We start from the raw sequence: 13,309 nt of genomic DNA on the forward strand, positions 1-13,309 counted from the left end.
ATTCTTACAACAACACATTCTTTAGGAATCAAACTCTAACTTATTAACACTTAAAAGTTAGCAACTACCTTTGTGTGTAATTTAATTCACTTCTAAACTTATTATCAAATATGGTAAACCACAAGGTCTAAAGTGCATAAAAGCCACACATTCTTATTTAAATCATAACTTATTAAATATATGGAACAACACAAAACTAAATCCGTTTACATTACGAATTAGAGTTCAAACTATTTGAACAAAACAAACTATGAGTAATTTGAAACTCATATGATCATGCCTTGGTGAAATGAAACCCAACTATTTAAAATTTAGGAAAATAACCTTCAATTTTGACCTTTTGACCAATATTATAATATAAATCCAATCATATATACTTGTGAAATCCAATCATAAATTATATTAGGCTAATATTATTCACAAGTATAAACGCATTTACAAGACATCTAGTTACAAATGCCACTTGGCTATCCTAAAACAAATCACATGAGAGGATAATATCCATGCCACTGATACGTCTCCAACGTATCTATAATTTCTGATGTTCCATGCTAGTTTTATGACAATACTTACATGTTTTTTTCACACTTTATATCGTTTTGATGCATTTTCCGGAACTAACCTATTAACAAGATGCCACAGTGCCAGTTCCTGTTTTCTGTTGTTTTTGGTTCCAGAAAGGTTGTTCGGGCAATATTCTCGGAATTCGACGAAACAAAGACCAAACATCTTATTTCACCGGGAAGGTTCCAGAAGTCCGAAGGGGAGACGAAGATGGGCCAGGGGGGCCCCACACCACACCTGGGCGTGGGCCCAGGCCTGGCCGCGCCACCAGGTGGGGAGGGCGCCTTGGTGCCCCTCTTGCGCCGCCTCTTCGCATATATAAGCCCTCGTGACCTAAAACTTTGATACCAATTGACGAAACTCTAGAAAGACTCCAGGGGCGCCGCCGCCATCGCGAAACTCCGTTTCGGGGGACAGAATCTCTGTTCCGGCACGCCACCGGGACGGGGAAGTGCCCCCGGAAGCCATCTCCATCGACACCACCGCCATCTTCATCACCGTTGCTGTCTCCCATGATGAGGAGGGAGTAGTTCTCCCCCGAGGCTGAGGGCTCTACCGGTAGCTATGTGGTTAATCTCTCTCTCATGTACTTCAATACAATGATCTCATGAGCTGCCTTACATGATTGAGATCCATATGATGAGCTTTGTAATCTAGATGTAGCTATGCTATTCAAGTGGATTTTACTTATGTGATCTCCGGAGACTCCTTGTCCCACGTGTGTAAAGGTGACAGTGTGTGCACCGTGTGGGTCTCTTAGGCTATATTTCACAGAATACTTGTTCACTGGGTTATGATTTGAGTTGGATGTCTCTATGAAATTGTGGTGTGTTAGTACCTCCTATGAATGCTCAAAGTGACATCGTGGGGTGTTTACTAGTACTTGGGAATACATCTTTAAGGTTTGCTTTTGCATCCCTACATGGTGAATTAGTGTTCATTATCCAGCCAGAGAGTAATTTAGAATAGCATAGTGAAGTGCTTATATTTATATTCAATTATGATTGCATTGTTGAGAGTGTCCACTAGTGAAAGTATGATCCCTAGGCCTTGTTTCTAAGCATTGAAATACCGTTTCCAACAAGTTCTGCTACATGTTCGCTTGCTGCAATATTTATTTCAGATCGCAATTACTGTTTACTACCATCTATACCACTTGTGTTTTACTATCTCTTTGCCGAACTAGTGCACCTATACATCTGACAAGTGTATTAGGTGTGTTGGGGACACAAGAGACTTCTTGTATCTTAATTGCAGGGTTGCTTGAGAGGACTATCTTTGACCTCTACCTCCCTGAGTTCGATAAACCTTGGGTGATTCACTTAAGGGAAACATGCTGCTGTTCTACAAACCTCTGCTCTTGGAGGCCCAACACTGTCTACAAGAATAGAAGCACACGTAGACATCAGCCACATAGGATGAAAATATCCACATGACTTGCATCCCAAGCTATGCCACCTCATGCTCAAAGGATTGCTATGGGCGAGAGCTTGACAACCAAGCACCTTACTCATCAAACCAAAACAAGAGTCATCCACCTATGTGTCATGATACAAGACCATGCCCAAGCCTATAAAAGGAACCTCTCATACCATCCATATGATCATCTAGTACCATGATACTAGTGAACCAACACCTTGAGCCACTCCATACATAAGATAGCACCAAGGTGAAGTAGCTAGGAGGTGGAGACATGCCACAAGATGAAGGTTTATTAGATTTCCTGAAGAACAAGCTATGGAAGGTAGCAAGGTAGAATTCCTATGCAGACCATATATTTACAAGATCATATCATCATATGTTGAGTAGAGCCCTTGAATGTGTCAAAGTATTGAGAAGTGAGAGAGGTTATGGATGCTAACCATAGCCATGTCTATCCAAGAGAATCCAAGAGAAGATTAATACTATAGTGCTTCAAACCAACACTTGATATTGGAGGATATCCCTATTCCATTAGTGATACCTTAGGAAGCCAAACCATTGATAATTACAAATTGGGTAATGATCCTAAACCTAAGAACTTGAAGTAAAAGAACGAGTTCATCATGTTAAATGCATGACCATGCCTGTAGATATTGAAGACAAGTTAAAACTTTATATGATAAGCAGATATCATCCATCACATAAAATCATAGGGTAACTACTAGTAAGCAAACCTAGCTCATTTAGTAGAAAAGCTATTACATTACATCCAGCTCTGGCCTAGATAAGCATCTACATTAACTCTAAGCATGGCCTAAGGTAATCACCCTATCAATGGTATGGAAGAGCAACCCTAGACCACATCTCTATTGCACTTATGCTTCAATTAGTGAAACATAAGCAAAACCCTAAACCATTCAACATGAGATCCACTCCACATAAAATACTATTCCCTAACTTGTGTATCATGGATCACAAGTATAAACCCAAGCCATATATCCCTTAAGCTTAAATGCCATTTAAGTAATTAGTGTAAAACCAATATTAAACCCTACCTTTCCATCTTAGTGGCCAAATTTGTTAAGTATCATACCACTAAAATATCCATTGCATGACCTATGAAAATCATATGATGTGTCTAGGAATTTCAAATCAATGTGTTAAGTAAACCATATTAATAACTTTCTGATAAACCAAGCTAGATTCAAAAATTTAGATATAATTTCGCACATAAAATCATGACCATAACACCATCCTCATTAACACTTCTATTTTAAATATTAAATACAACAACACCAATGCATATAAATAAATCTCCTGATACAAGGTTATGTTTTGAATCTCATATTTGTTAATTATTAACATAAAATATGCATTCATAATTACTCCAAACCAAAAATTGAATTCAAAAAGGAAGAGTAATAAAATTAACTCTAACATATGTGCTCATTTGAAATTTGTATATAATAAAAATACAACTATATTCCCATTTTTAATACAAGGTAATATCTTTCAAAAACATGTTCATTAAATTTATGAAACTTTCCAAGATTCAAATTCTCCATAGCATATTTGAATTCAAATTAGACATATAAAATATAAAAAGAAAACAGAAATAGAAAAGGAGAGAGAGGGGCTTACGTTAGATGGGAGCCGAAGCAGGCCGCAGCAGCCCAGGAGGAAGCCCACGAAGTAGCCCGGCACCAGCCAAAGGTAGCCCAGCCACTTACCGGTTCGCGAGGCGAGGAAGAAAAAGAGGCACCGCCTTCTTCCCCGCAGTCGACACGTCGGCGAGCCGACGAACCAGACCTCGTCGTGCTCTATAAATATGCCCGGAGCTTCACCTGGAAACCCTAATTCCTATCCGCCTCTCCACTCCCTCTCCAACCTTCCTATCTCTCATATTCCTCCATTACCTGCCGCCGGAATCGATCAAGAACTCGACGGAGGAGGCCACCCGAGAGCTTGATGTCTGGTCGAGGAGAAGCGCCTGGCCGTGCTGATCATCTGGGTACAAGGAATGGAGTCGAGGTCTCGCCAAGCCGTCGTATTTCCTCCATCTCTGAGGCTGGTGATCGCCGGAATCCGCAAAATACCGCTCGCCACGGTCATCAATCAGTGCCATCGAGCAGTGCTTTGACCTCAGGGTGAGCATGCGCACCTCCTTCACCTATTGGTTCCTCGTTGAGCATCCCGTAGCTCCATTTGGAGTGTTCACCGGAGAGCACCGCCGCGGAACATGTTTACCGGCATGGTTCCGGCGACCAATAGCCCATTCCGCCACCACCATATGGTTCCCCATACTCTCCTCGTTCGAATTCCACTAATTGTAGGTCCGCGGGTGCCATGTAGCAGCGGCGCCATCATTACCTGACCGCCGGCGTCAAGCCGCCGGCAAGGCTGACGTGGCCGCAGGCCCCCTAACCTATTTGACTTTGGTCGTTGCCCCTGTGGCAGCTGACCTGGTCAAGGTCCCATATGTCTGTATCTAGGGCTAGGGTTTGACCGGTATGACATTTCCATTTAATTCAAAATCCATAAAATGTTGAAAGTTTGCCAAATTATATAAAATTCATTTCAACTCATAAAACTAAAAATAAGATTAGTTTTTTTTGTTAAACTCTATCAAATAAAAATATAATATGATTTTTTTTTGGTAAATTAAAAATTTATTTATTTAACCTTTATTAGTTAGGCATTTTCTTTTATCCTAAATTAAAATAAAATTTAATAATTAGTTAAGTTTCAAAAAATGAATACTAGCTATTCAGTAAGTAAAGAAAATACTAAGATTAATTTTCTTTATCATATTATCATTAACTTAAATATTAGTGGTATTTTAAAAACTCTAAATTGCAAATTACCATTTACCATTTCCTTTAAATAATATTAATGTAAGAAAATGTTAAAAACTAATATATTTTTTGTAGCCAAAAAGTTATTTATTTACTTCAACCCTTTTAGTTAATAAGTTATTATTTTAAATTTCAATAAGAACTATAGAATCCTAATTCCTGAATTAAACTCTAAATATTATTTATCTTAATTATTCAATCTTTTAATATAATAAAATGTTAAGTCCTTTATTATTTTTAATTTAAAGTTATTAATAACTTCAAATCTATTAACAATTATTATTTAAAAAATAGTATCACAACTTAGAAATCTAGTTCCAATATGAGTAAAAACCTTAACCTTATTATTTTATGTGAGAACCCTAAGTTGTTCACACCTCTAAAACCCTAGTATTTATAACATGTGATTATATGATCTTAACCATAGTCATAGATCTATACTAAGCAAATAAAAACATGCTCATATTTTATTAAGACATATAGACTCAAATGCAAATTAAGTTATCATTTCATGCTTTCATTTTTAACTAATACTACCTTATATGACCAACTAGTACCACCTAGGTGTAAACATTAAATTGTTACTCTCATATTAGCACCAATTAGCACCATTCCTGAATACCACACCATTGGGATCAAACCTTAAGTAGCAAACCCTATGTAGTAATTCACTTTACATGCTAAGGCTTAACTAAATCATGTAACTACTTAATAGTTATGAAACCATCTTGTTTTAGATTCATTTGCTATTATCCAAGGAACTAATTTAGGAATCCTAGTAACCCGTAGAAGCACATAGCTCCTATTTGTAGTAGTTCTTGTTCATTAATAAACATGTTCTTCAAAAGTTATTATTTTGAAGTAAATAACAAGTAAACCATATAAGCAAATAGTTCTTACTTGAAATACTTCTTATTTCTTATGTAACATGTTCTTCAAAGGTTATTCTTTTGAAGTATATAAGAAGTAATCATCAACCATGCACTATAAGACTTAAAACTGACAACTGCTTTGTACATGTTATGCAACCACTATTCCTTTGTTTGTATGATTGTATGATGCATATACCACTTACTTATGATGCTAAGATAACTAAACCCTAATAAGAACCTTGTTTGGGAAACCACTCTAAAAGTGAAACACACCCTAAAGAATTCATTATAACTCACTAATCCTAAATCATCAGGATTAGGTTACGCTTAGGGCGATTGCATTCCATACTATGCATTATAGCATCTTTGCTAGTTCATTAAACATTGTCCTTACCAGACGATGATGCTATTTCAGAATTTGAAGTTATCATATCAAAGTCCTTGTCTGCATAATCTTGCAGTAAAGAAAGGCAAGTTCATCACTTGCTCATGCCTTTTGATTATTTTTATCAAATTATATGCAAAGAATTATACTTATCACTCCTGCATTGAAAAGCAAAAGATTACTTTTACAAATATGAATATGACTATGTGGTGGGCAATGGAACCATGGTTTGAGATGATAGTGGAGGTTCCATTGCAACTGGGAAAGTATTCACATAGGATTAACAACAAATGTCGTCCAGTGATTCCAGCGCCGTATATTACGTGTTAACCATAATATCTATAATGGCTCTGGGGAAGTTAGCTATATCTTCTTCCTTTCGCATATCAAAAAATGCCTATTTGTCGTAGCTGTGGAATGTTGCTGGTCCCACGATAAGGTTGAGAGGCCATTAAGCTCTCCGGTCCCAGGTGGACGTCTTGTGCAATAGGGTCTATGAAGGATTGTATCACGGTCGAGGATCAAGCGCTCTAGATAAGTAAGCGATCGAGGGCCCTCTGAATACAAAAGGGTGGGTATGCGGGGTCACGGAGAAGGCAGTGATTGGCTCGGTTCTTACAACTGGCCTCACGCCAAGGAAGTGTGGACGGGAAAGATATCGCCCGGTTGGCAAAAAGGATAAGTTCTCTTATGGGTAAAGTAACAAACCTCTGCAGAGTGTATTGAACTGTGACTTGTCACTCCCTGTTTCGGGAAGGAACTACGAATGTGGCAGGAAAGGAACTCCATGAATTTTTGGTCAACCTGTGAAGACTGACGGACATAGATTTTCAGAATAAAATAAACCTTTTGAAGAAATGATTACAAAAACTTGCATTTGCCTACGACTTTCTGGTCTATGGCTATAGCTAGTGCATGATACACCTATTTTCTATAATAGACTTGCTAAGTACGCTCGTACTCATTCGTTCCCTCTTAAATCCCCTTCTTAGATTTAAAGTAACCGAAGGAGAAAGTACCGTGGAACTCGAAGACAAAGGAGTGAAGTACAACAAGATGGACAACCTAATCAATGAAGTCAATGGAGTCAACTTCTGCATCAACTAGAGTGGAAACCTAGACTAGTAATAGAAGGGAACCATTTCCCTAATCCTAGCACATAAGTAGCTAGAGTTTTATAGAGAGCCAAGTAGCTCTAGATCTAGAGTTAGCCATAAGTTAGTCTACGAATTGTTCTTCTAGAGCTTTATTTGAAGGTTTACCTCACTGTAAAGTAGGAGGGTGTGTTGATCTTCTGTAAACAGTTCATGTGTACTTCTATAGACATGCCTTGGACTCGCATATGTTTCTGTTGTACCACTCTGAGGGATGTAATACTAGTGGAACGGTGTTTCACTGGTGTTATGTCAATGACTTGCATACTACACCATGCAGTGGTATGTTGGGTCACCACATTGTTCTTATGGAGTTTATTTACAGTTTTACCTCATTAAAAATTAGAAGGCTCTGTTGATGTTTTGTAAGAGTTGGTGCTGTAATTCCATTGACATGCCTTGGACCCGGAATTGCTTCTGTTGTACCACTCTGAGCGATGTAATACTAGTGAACGGTGTTTCACTGGTGTTATGTCAACAACTTGCATAATACAATATGCAGTGGTATGCTGGGTCGCCACAGTGATCTTGTAAGAGCATCTCCATCGAAGCCTTTTAAATAGGCGCTGACAAGTGCGTCGGCAACATTATATGGGGCGCTCCGTTAGGAGATCTTAGTTTAGGGAAGAATATTCCACACCGGCGCATCTTGTACGCCGGTCCCTCCTTTTTTACCAAACTTTAGCATTTTGCATAGTTTAAATAATTCAAATTATATTTTTACAATATTAAAACGCACAAATTATTTCACACAAATAGTTCAAATGAATAATTTAAATTATTCATAGAATAACAAAAATAAAATGCAACGAATCATGCGGTGTTTCCTCTCTGCACCCATAAATTCTCAAGTAGATCATTCTGTAGTTGAGTATGAACACCGGTATCTCGGATTTCTCCATGCATCCGGAGGAAAGCAGCAAATTGGCATGTACCTGCTCAACCCTAGAAAGACGTCCCTAAAAATCAAATGGATGGTCATCATCCGCTAGTGCATCGCGCTCACTCTCAATGATCATGTTGCATGATCAGACATGTTCATCACCTCCCACATCTGAGACTCCGGCAAAGTGAGGTGTAACATCCCAGGACTTAGGACACACGTGGGGTAGATTTAGAAAAGGTTTGTGCATTACATCACAAAACGGGGCAAATTTTCGCGCTTAACTGCATAAAACCTAAGAGGGATCAAGGTTTCTCTCTCGTTGCAACTAGGGTTTAGTGTAACGAGAGCGCGATGTTGGAGATATGCCCAAGAGGCAATAATAAAATGGTTATTATAATATATCTTTGTGTTTATGATAAATGTTTACATACCATGCTATAATTTTATTAACCGAAACATTGATACATGTGTGTTATGTAAACAACAAAGAGTCCCTAGTAAGCCTCTTGTATAACTAGCTTGTTGATTAATAGATGATCAAGGTTTCATGATCATGAACATTGGATGTTATTAATAACAAGGTTATGTCATTAAGTGAATGATATAATGGACATATACCCAAATAAGCGTAGCGTAAGATCACGTCATTAAGTTCAATTTGCTATAAGCTTTCGATACATAGTTACCTAGTCCTTCGACCATGAGATCGTGTAAATCACTTATACCGGAAGGGTACTTTGATTACATCAAACGCCACTGCGTAAATGGGTGGTTATAAAGGTGGGATTAAGTATTCAGAAAGTATGAGTTGATGCATATGGATCAAGAGTGAGATTTGTCCATCCCGATGACGGATAGATATACTCTGGGCCCTCTCGGTGGAATGTCGTCTGATTAGCTTGCAAGCATATGAATGGTTCATAAGAGATGACATACCACGGTACGAGTAAAGAGTACTTGTTGGAGACGAGGTTGAACAAGGTATCGTGATACCGATGATCAAACCTCGGACAAGTAAAATATCGCGAGACAAAGGGAATCGGTATCGTATGTAAATGGTTCAATCGATCACTAAGTCATCGTTGAATATGTGGGAGCCATTATGGATCTCCAGATCGCACTATTGGTTATTGGTCAGAGAGAAGTGTCAACCATGTCTACATAGTTCACGAACCGTAGGGTGACACACTTAAGGTTTGATGTCGTTTAAGTAGATATGGAATATGGAATGGAGTTCGAAGTTTTGTTCGGAGTCTCGGATGGGATCCAGGACATCACAAGGAGGTCCGGAATGGTCCGGAGAATAAGATTCATATATAGGAAGTCACTTTCCAAGTTTGGAAATGATCCGGTGCATTTATGGAAGGCGCTAGAATATTCTAGAATCTTCCAGAAGAAATCACTATGGAAGGTGGAGTCCCGGTGGGACTCCACTAGCATAGCTGGCCAACCCTAAGTGGGAGGGTGGAGTCCATGGAGGACTCCACCTCCTTGGCCAGCCTCAAAGAAAGGTGGGAGTCCCACCGGTGAGAGTCCCAGTCCCTGCGTAGGTTTCCGATCCATATGGTAGTTTTTGAATTGGGGTCTTATTCGAAGACTTGGGCAAACCCTTAGGGATTGCACCTATATAATGAGGAGGAGAGGGAGGGGGCAGCCACACCTTGGTCGCACCACCCCTGCCCCCTTGAGGCCGGCACCCATAGCCACCTCTCCCCAAACCCTAGCCACCTCCTCCTCCACATACAACTCCCGCAGCGCATAGGCGAAGCCCTGCCGGAGTTCTCCACCACCACCGCCACTACGCTGTCGTGCTGCCGGGATTCCGAGGAGGATCTACTGCATCCGCTGCCCACTGGAACAGGGAGGAGGACGTCGTCATCAACATCGTACGTGTGACCGAGTACAGAGGTGCTGCCCGACTGTGACACCGTCAATGTCTTCTACGCGCTTTTGCAAGCGGTCAAGATCTTCTATGCGCTTTTGCAAGCGGCAAGTGATAGACTACATCCACCACGAGATCTAATCTCGTTAGGCTTTGGAAATCTTCGAGGGTTAGTCTCATGATCTTCTCGTTGCTACCATCTACTAGATTAGATCTTGGCTTGTGTTTCGTTCTTGCGGTAGGAATATTTTGTTTTCTATGCTACGAATCCCATCGGTGGTATCGAGCCGTTGTCTATGCATAGATTGGTTGCACGAGTAGAACACAATGGTTTTGTGGGCGTTGATGCTTTTGTTGTCTTTAGTTCGTGTACTTTGCATCTTGCGGCATAGTGGGATGAAGCGGCTCGGGCTAACTTTACATGACCGCGTTCATGAGATTTGCTCCACGCTCGACATGCAACTTGTATTGCATAAGTGGCTTTGCGGGTGTCTGTCTCTCCCACCATAGTGAAGATTCAATTTACTCTTTATATTGACAACACTAGTATCACCGTTGTGGTTCATGTTCGTAGGTAGATTGGATCTTACTCGAAAACCCTAAACCACGTAAAATATGCAAACCAAATTAGAGAACGTCTAACTTGTTTTTGCAGGGTTTGGTGATGTGATATGGCCATGATGTGATGATGAATATGTATGAGATGATCATTATTGTATTGTGGCAACCGGCAGGAGCCTTATGGTTGTCTTTATATTTCATGTAGTAGTATTATTTCAAAGTAGTTGTAATAGTTGCTACACATGGTGAACAACCATGAAGACGGCGCCATGGACCTTGACGCTACGCCGACGATGATGGAGATCATGCCCGTTGATGATGGAGATCATGTCCGGTGCTTTGGAGATGAAGATCAAAGGCGCAAAGACTAAAGGGCCATATCATATCACATATGAATTGCATGTGATGTTAATCCTTTATGCATCTTATTTTGCTTAGATCGCGACGGTAGCATTATAAGATGATCCCTCACATTAATATCAAGATAATAAAGTGTTCTCCCCTCGTATGCACCGTTGCTACGGTTCGTCGTTTTGAAGCATCTCGTGATGATCGGATGTGATAGACTCTACGTTCACATACAACGGGTGTAAGCCATGTTTGCACACGCGGAATACTTGGGTTTGCTTGACGAGCCTAGCATGTACGAGACATGGCCTCGGGACAACGGAAACCGAAAGGTTGAACACGAGTCATATGGATGATATGATCAACATGTTGATGTTCACCATTGAAGCTACATCATCTCACGTGATGATCGGTTTTGGTGTAGTGGATGTGGATCGTGTGCCACTTAACAACTATGAGGGATGTTGTATTAAGTGGGAGTTCATTAGTAATTAGATTAAAACTTGAACTAATTATCATGAACATAGTATTAATAGTATTTTGAATTAAATTTGTAGAATTGGCATCCGTTTACTACCATGCGCTAGTCTTGTAATTGAGATAGAAATACAGTTAAGTCTGACAAATAACTTTAGGACGTACCGTATTGTTAAAGAATCAAGAAATGATTAAGTCCTATTGCAAACTTTTAGTAAACCTCACATTGTTGATTCAAAGAACAATGGTTTCAATTAGTACCGAAAATCATCTTGTCTCCATGAAACTTGAAGTTCAAATCCGTTTGAAAAGTAAGGTGCTGGAAATTTTGTTTTCAGAAAAAGCGAGGTATGAGATATATGTGATATCTAAAACCTTATTGCAAGATGATAGAATATAATCTAGTGAGACTACATAAACTCATAAGTTTTATGGGAATGTACGAAGGTTGAAGACGCTGGACGTCTCAATCCTCCAACTATTGGGGCACTAACAATATTCGCATATCCATGAAGTGATCGTCCTTAGTATGCACTGTTGCTAAGACTCGTCGTTTCGAAGCATCTCGTGATGATCGGGTGTTGTAGATTCTACGTGTGCATACAACGGGTGCAAGCCAGATTTGCACATGCGAATGCGAGGTTAAACTTTACGAGCCTAGCATGTACGGACATGGTCTCGGAAAGTCGTCATGATATGATGGATAAAATTATGAGTGAAATTGTTCATCATATTACAAAGTTACTAATAGTGAAATGTGGAACACTTGTCATATGATGATCAACTTCAAAGTAAGAACCTCAAGGTTATTGGTATTTGACCAATGGACCTAGAAGTTATTGAAGGTGAAGTGTTTTCTAAGAATGAGGAGAGCTAAAAGAGAAACTACAAAAGATATTTTGGCAGAAAGAAAGAAAAGACTAGAAAGTCTAGCTCGGGTGTATATACATGATATACATGTTATGGATGTATTCCTTGTTTTGTCACATAATGAAATTCTTGGGTATTTGTACCAGATTGGTTGGTATGAGATGTCATACAATACAACGCAATACAAGAATACGATGGCCTAAGTGACTGATAAGGAATATGGTAATAATGCACGTACGGAACATAATAAAGTGTTATTATGTTTGTCGTTGGCATTCTACCTAGCCCTTAGAATTTATAATAAAGAACTTAATAATTGTTATTTTGCTATGGTCAAATGAAAACAATGAGTTGTTCAAATTATGACATTACTCCATGTACGATGGATAAGTTATTATAAATCTTAATGGTGAAACACACATACATAACAACGATGCTAAAATGCCATAAGGCAAATGATTTGAATTCCACTTATTTGTGGAACCGCCATTTAGGTCATGTTAGAAAGGAACGCATGAAGAAACTCCATGCAGATGGATTTTTGGAGTCATTTGATTTTTGAATCGTTTGGCATTTGCAAATCTTTTCTAAAGAGAATGACTAAAATACCGTTCATAGGCCAAGAGTTGAACGGGCAACTAACTTAGTGGAAACATACATGATGATGTATGTGGTTCACTGGGCATAGTTGAGTGCGGGAGATTCTTCTACTTCATGAAAACTTCCAACAATGAATTGAGAATATATATGTGGATATATTCGATAAGGAAGAAGTTTGAAACATTTGAATGGATTCAAATAAATTTCAGCATGAAGTGGAAATCATCGTAATAGAAAAGTCAAATATCTATGATTGGATCATGGTGGAAATATTTGAATTACGAGTTTTAGCGAACATCTAAAAGAGTTATGATATTGTTCTACAACTCACGTTCCTTGGAGTATCATAGTGATGATGGAGTATCCGAGAAACGTATCCAAACCTTGTTGGGTTAATGATAATATAAAATGATGCCATTATATTTTTTGTGGA

Source organism: Lolium rigidum, chromosome 3 (genome assembly GCF_022539505.1).
Source record: "Lolium rigidum isolate FL_2022 chromosome 3, APGP_CSIRO_Lrig_0.1, whole genome shotgun sequence".
NCBI classification, from domain to species: domain Eukaryota; kingdom Viridiplantae; phylum Streptophyta; class Magnoliopsida; order Poales; family Poaceae; genus Lolium; species Lolium rigidum.